Source organism: Quercus suber, unplaced genomic scaffold, assembly GCF_002906115.3.
Source record: "Quercus suber isolate HL8 unplaced genomic scaffold, Cork oak 2.0 scaffold_244, whole genome shotgun sequence".
NCBI lineage: Eukaryota > Viridiplantae > Streptophyta > Magnoliopsida > Fagales > Fagaceae > Quercus > Quercus suber.
In genome coordinates, this window is record NW_027069701.1 from 454059 (window position 1) to 461250 (window position 7192).

A 7192-nucleotide genomic window follows, 5' to 3' on the forward strand; every position below is an offset into this window, starting at 1 on the left:
CAACAAAAATGAGTTAAGAACAACAATAAAAAGAAAAGGAAATAATATTAATGCTTGATCAACAAAATGAAGAAAGGTTAGTCTGTCGTGCTTAATTTCTCAACGAAGTCAAGTCCAGGAAGAGAACCATTCTTCAATGTGAGCAATCTCATAGGGAAATCCTACCACTGAAATTGCCGACGTTGAGAGAATAGGCCTAAATGGCTTATCCTCGAATTTTTTAATCCTCACTAGAGAGCAGGGCCTGTTGGTCCATGCCCACCATCACACTCTTGCTCACTCTCTGTTTTTCCTTTCTAATTCCTTTTTCCTTTCTATGTTTCCTGTTTTCTCTCTTATCCTTCACTCCTTTTCTTCCTGGTTTTTCTCTTGTTATATCTCTCGTCTTTTCCTTCCCCTTTCTTCTATTCTCCTCTGTCGCCCTTATTGTGCACAGCTAAGGCCCTTTTTATACTATTTGCTGTGACGAGTTTTTACTATTTTACCCCTTAACTGCTTTTGTCCTGGTATAGTTGTCCTTCCCAGACCAACAACTAGTCTGTCGGCTGCCTGGCCATCACCACTTTTTTATTTTGTTTTATTACTCTCCATGGCATTCCCATCCGAATATGGGTGGGCATTTTTTTTTTACTAACTCCTATGGCATGCACCTAGTAATTCCAGCCTATCTTTCCCTCTTTTGGGCAGTATGTTATTCAGCAAGACATTTCCCCCCAAAAAAGCTTAAGCAAGAACCCCAAAATAGGCTTTCCCATTCTCCCCACCACCAGACCATACCCTCTCTTACCTCTTACCCATAGCCCACCACTCCTATATTGGTTGGGTACAAATAGGTGGAGCCTGAGCCTTGTGCGTGCTCCACTTCCATATGTTTCCATGGCTTGTCTACTGCTCATGCATTTGTCATGACCTGGGGGCTTGTCTAGTCTTTGTTGCACATTCTGTTACTTATTCTTGACCTCTTGTGGTGTGAATGAGTCACTGGGTTTTCATTCTTTATATCTTGCTTCCTCCCTGAGCTGGGTCCTACTTAGGCATGGGTCTTTCCTTCTTTAATCCAACCCTTACCCTCTTTGTGGGTTGGCTGACACATTTGCCATGTCGCTCTGTTATTTCTGCCATGTTATCATTTGACTTGTGCTTACTAGGCCTCTTTTAGGCCTGTTGTACACTTTCCTTCTACTCAGTTCCAGTAGCCCAGTACTATCGCTGGGCTTGTACTCACGCTGTTTTGGGCTTCCTTAGCCCATTTCATCCATCTGGGGCTTCCTTGGCCTATTTTATTCTTTTGGGCGTCCTCGGCCCGTTTCATTTCCTTGAGCATCCCCGGCCCATTCCAATCCTTCATTCCCATGGACTTTTGCTAAGTCTTTTGGGCTTCTCCGACTCAAATTACCATATTCTTTATTTTCAAAGCTTATAGGCTTTTCCACCAATCCCATTTACTTAGTTCCTTTCTTAGGGCTCATTCGGCTCATTTTTGCTTGCTTTCCATTTCTTGTAATGTCTATGGGTTTACTACTTCTTTCTTCAGGTTCCTTTGAGTCCGCTTGCTTTCTTTGAGGCCCTTTTACTATTTTACAGGCCTATGGATCATTATTCCTGTCATTCGGGTTTAATAGCTTTCTTCTTAATTTGCTAATTCTTCTTCTTTATTCTCTCCCATATTGTTGGGCTTCTTTCTATTATTGGGCCTCCTTGCCAAAGTTGTCATGTCACTCTATGTATCTCTGTATCGTATTTTAACATAAAACCATTTATGATGTCATTATTTAATGGAATGCATGAGTCAAATGCATGTGAAGAGCAAATTTCATTTTTATAATTATTGCGTGTCATAGTGTCACTTGAAAGATTCCTTTGCAATATGGAGAGTTTCTACTAATTAATCATTCCCTTCCCTCGGACCCTTTTTCTATTTTTGTATGATTTATAAGTAATTCAAACTCACCATTGGTAGAAAAATGAGTTTTACTTTTCATTTTTATAATTATTGCATGTAATAGAGTCACCAATGAGTTTTATTTCACACTACACTTCCTTTCTTTGCTAGGAAAATGTGGAAAATGTGGTTGTCGTGGGTTCACGAGTGTTGAACTTAAACCCAAAAACAGATGTCATTGTAAAAGCAGTACCTACTGGGCCTAGGCCTAAGGCCCCAATTAGTCTATTAAAAATATAATTTAAAAAAAAGGCCCCTATTGTAAATAAAATAATTTTTTTTTAAGGAAAAAAAAAAAACCAAAATAGTTTGTATATTCTTTCCTCTATCTTTAAGAAAGCCTTAAAATATTGGGTTAATATAAGTTCAACCTAATTGAATTTTAAATTTCTTTAAAAAATATATTGTTAGCATGTCCAATTATCATTGACTATTTCCAATCTCATATACGGTAGATTGTTAGCATTATATTAGCGACTTAATCAAATAATCTCCTACATGACTATACACGAAACATTGTTAACATTACTCTCTCTCTCTCTCTCTCTCATTATGTGATTGATATATAGTATATCCAAATGCATGTATTCTTTACAAAATTTTATTAATAATATTTAGTATAGTATAGTTATATATGTAGAAAGAAGTTTTTTAAAACTGAAAAAGATAAAATACTACTTAAGATCAATTGTTACAAAAAGATCAAGTGGATTAGCTGTTATAAATTAAAAAGAGATGTTAGCAAACCTTAATACAAAAACTTAATTATTAATTTTTCATTTCAAAAAGCAAGAAGAATGGTTTTAAAATAAAAAACTTTATAATATAAAAAGTTAGATAATATTATTTAATTCAAATTTAAACATAGAAAAATGTCTCACTTAAATTTATCATCTTAGACCTTAAACTATATAGTCTATTTTTAATATTGAGTCGGCCCTCATGACTACTTGAACCTGCACAATTGAAATATATACTAAGGTATAATGCCTAATGTTTGTGTGATAAGATTATAGGGAGCAGCTTGCAAAGTTCCATTCCACGTACAACTCTATTATATCAGATTATATATATATATATATAAAAAAAAAAAAAATTTAAGTTGATATCCTTATTTTTACAGAATTTGCATATCCTAGTTCCCTTAACCCATGTCTTTCGAACTTCTGGTTGAATTATAAGCATTTACAGATAGATGTTTGTATAATTTAGAGTTAAAAGAGAGAAAAAGACTACTAAGTAAGCTGCAATAATGAACGAAAATTAGACGTGAGAGAGAATTTGTACTGAGATTTAAGGAAGAATATACACTTGGCCATGATATGGCTTTTCATTCCCTAAAATCATGGAGCTAAGTATACATGTGTCAAAGGTTTATGAATAGCCATTTCCCAAAACCACTGACCCCTTTTACCTATGTGATCTGTGGGCTGGCCACAAGAGGAATTGGTTGTTATATGAACTGTTGGAGGAAGCTATTAATGCATGAATTTCAAGAGGCTAAAAGAGTCTCAACTCTTTCTTTGATGTGAATGATGAGAATGCACGGTCTTTAAGAATTTTCTCTATGGGTCCAACAACCTTCGTTAGATTTTTTGTATTGTCCCTGAATTTGTTTTTATACTCTACCTTCTTAGAGTGTCAGTATCCATATTTTAAAAAATATTTCATTTTACTATCTAAAAAGATAATTTATCTATTATACCATATCATTTTATAATACATTTTACATTTCAACTTTTATTTTTCGGGCAAGACTTAGATACAGTACTTTGGCGTTGTTTCTTAAATTCTCCTCTTAAGATTCTACCATGTGAATTTTTTCTCATGAGATAGAAATGTATTTTTTTTAGTTAAGTAGTCATGTGGCTGAATCTTAAGAGGGTAATGATGCCCACTTTTGACAAAGGGCCTAATAGCAGAAGAAGTCTAACAATATGAAGAAAGTAAGAAGAAAAAATAGTAAAGTAAGCCCAGCAGACTAGAATGGCAAGAATAATGGCCAACAAGCCCACAAAAATAATAAGAGATAAAGAGGAAGTAAATAGGCTAAGGTAGCCAATGGAATGAAGTAGTAAAACCATAAAAATAATAAAAGGTAAAAAGGAAGTAAATGGGCCGAGGAAGCCTAAGAAATGAATTAGTAAATTCATTGGGTTGACTTAAAGGGTAATAATCCTGAAAAGTAATAAGAAGTAAAGATGTAGAAATTGGGCTGAAGAAGTCCAAAGGATTTTGCAAAAATTCCATGGGAGTAAAAAAAATAAAGAAGAAGTAAATAGGCCAAGGAAGCCCGAGAAATGAAATGGGCTAGCACAGTAGGAATGTTAGCCAATAAATCCCAAAAGAGGTAAATATGTGGAAAGTGGACTGGCATGATAGGAGTATCAACCCATAAGCCCACGAATAATAAGAAATGAAAGAAAAGTAATGATATAGCAAAAACAATAAAGTGGCATGGCAGGATCCCCAGACAAGAGGCCCACGAAAATAGGAAAGAAGAGAACATGGGCTAGGCAGGAAGCAGAGGGTCTTCACCCAAGCAATGCCCAGTCCAAAGAAGAGATGAAAGGCAGAGAACATGAGCCCAAAAGTCCAATTGTCTTTCATGCCGCAAGAGTTAAACACCCACTAGAACGTACAGTAGAATAAGACAAACACGAAGGCAATAGTAAAGGCATGAAGGCCAGAAAAGTAACGGATTCAGACGATAGTGGATCATACACACAGGGCCCAAGCACCATTTACTTGTACCCAGCTAATACATGGGAGGTGGGCCATAGGTCAAGAGTATCAAAGGGTGTGGTTTGGCAATAGGGAGAAAAAAAGAGTCTATTTTAGGGTTCCTACTCAAACTTCTTTGGGGAGAAGACAAGCCATTTTTGTCTGGGAATGAGACATGGTGCAACCAACATAGTTAGCCGACAGGCTAGTGAGCAGTCTGGGAAAGGCACCCATAACAAGCCAAAAGCAATTAAGGGTTAAAAATGGTAAATCCTATTATGGCAGACAGTATAAAACGTAGTAGCTATAAACAGTGAAGAAGTATCATCCACCACGGAAAGAAATAGAGGTAGAACAAAGAAGAAAATGAGAGAAAAGAATAGAAAAACACAAAAATTAGAGAAAAGCATGAGTGATAGGAATAGAGGCATGCATTAATAGGCTACCCATTTCTCTCCCTCTTGACAAACCCACTCTCTGAAAAGTTAAGAGTTAAAATTTAAGATATCTAGGTCCTTTTTCCAAAGTATGTAATCTCTATGGCAGAAGCCTTCTCTAAGGTTACTCTCATAGGAGATCGACTCCCTTTTCGAACTTGTGTTTGTTGAGAAGCTAAGCCCATTTCTTTAGTAGACAAGTTTTACTTTTTTTGATTGATGAACAATTAGCTTATTACCTTATTACTAAACTACTCGTTGTAACATTGTTATTTGCGATTGTATTATTCTGCCATAACCTTGTTAGATTTCTTTGTCCTTTTATTTAGGCGTTAGTATTATCTGTCAAATGCTATAGTTATTTTGCCATATTGTATTTCCTGCTGTAATTTCTATAGCAGTTGCTCCTACCGTGGGCATGTCATACACGCAAGACTCTTGCCAAGGCACATCTATAATGGGATGGCCCAAGGTGTGTTTCATTTAGGCCAGTCCCAACTCAGACGCAAACTGGCTTAAGGTGTGTTTCATTTAGGTCAATCCCAACTCTCCTACCTCAAAATCACAGGCCATGGTACAGCATAAGATATCAAAGCCCAACAACACAAAAGGCCCACCACAGAGGAGAACTTAAGATACGACACCTAAGATACTGTACCTTAGGTTTATCTTTATTTTACTCTTCTTCTTTTTTTTTTTTTATTGTTAGTTAAAGACAATATCACTCCTTTTAGGTAATTGTAAGAAAGATGCCGAAAATCTTTACCACTTCTCCAAAATCATCATTTAAATGTTATCTTAGAATTGACAAATTCAACTTGAATTTTAGAGTCCCTTTGGCCGAGACTTGAGAGACTTTATGGAGGAGAGTTCCGAATTTGTTGAAGTAATAAGAAATGAGCTAAAGTTGTGCAATGATTAAAAAAAAAAGTCTTTTTTCCTAATATGGCCAAGAATTTTATCCTCCATCAACTCATCCTGCAAAGGCCAATGGAATGCTTGTAATGTGCTCAGTTGTTTGGGGGTTGAATGGTTAGGTAGGCAAGCCTATTCAATTGGAGAGATCAAGTATGGGTTGGTATAAACTTAACAACAAAGTTTCTCATATATTTCTTTTTTAGGTGTGAATTTTAAAAATGTAACCATTGAATTTTATGTTCCTTATGTCTTTAACATACTATTTGATCAATTAACTTATTTTTTATATACAACTTTAGATTACAAAAATTGATATTATAACATTTATTTGATGATATAACAATTGATTTTTGATTTTCTTGAAATTTTGTAAGTATTAAAGATATAATAAGAACATACAATCTAATGGTTAGATTTTCAAAAATCACACTTAATATAAAGATATATGATGTGTTTGGAGAGTTTCTCTCCAAACTAATTTAGAGAGAAACTTTGTTTTAAACTTAATATGAATGTCTTGTTTGGATAATCCAATTGTAGCCGGAGGTGGAGTGCCATGAGATGTCGAAGTAGGGGTGGCAAAATCAACCCAAACTCATTTGCCCACCCAAACCCACCCACTTAAAATAGACCCAAACCCACCCAATTATTAGTTGAGTTAAATGGGTATTAACCCAGTTAAACCCAATTAACACTAATGTTTATTGGGTTTTAATTGGGTAACCAATTACCCAACCCAAAAACTATTAAAATTACCAAAATATCCCCTCAACCTAAAAAATGACCAAAATAACGCCTAAACCTACAAAATGACCAAAATACCCCTAAAACCTAAAAATTGACCAAAATACCCTCGAAACCCAAAAATGACCAAAATACCACTGAAATCCTAAAAATACCAAAATACCCCTGAAATCCCAAAAATGACCAAAATACTCTTAAAATCCAAAAAATGACCAAAATACCCCGAAACCTAAAAATGACCAAAATACCCCTAAAATCCAAAAAAAAAAACCAAAATACCCACGAAACCCAAAAAATGACCAAAATACCCTCAGAACCTGAAAGTGACCAAAATACCCCGAAACCCAAAAAAATGACCAAAATACCCATAAAACCCCAAAAATGACCAAAATACCCCCGAAACCTAAAATTACCAAAATAACTCCGA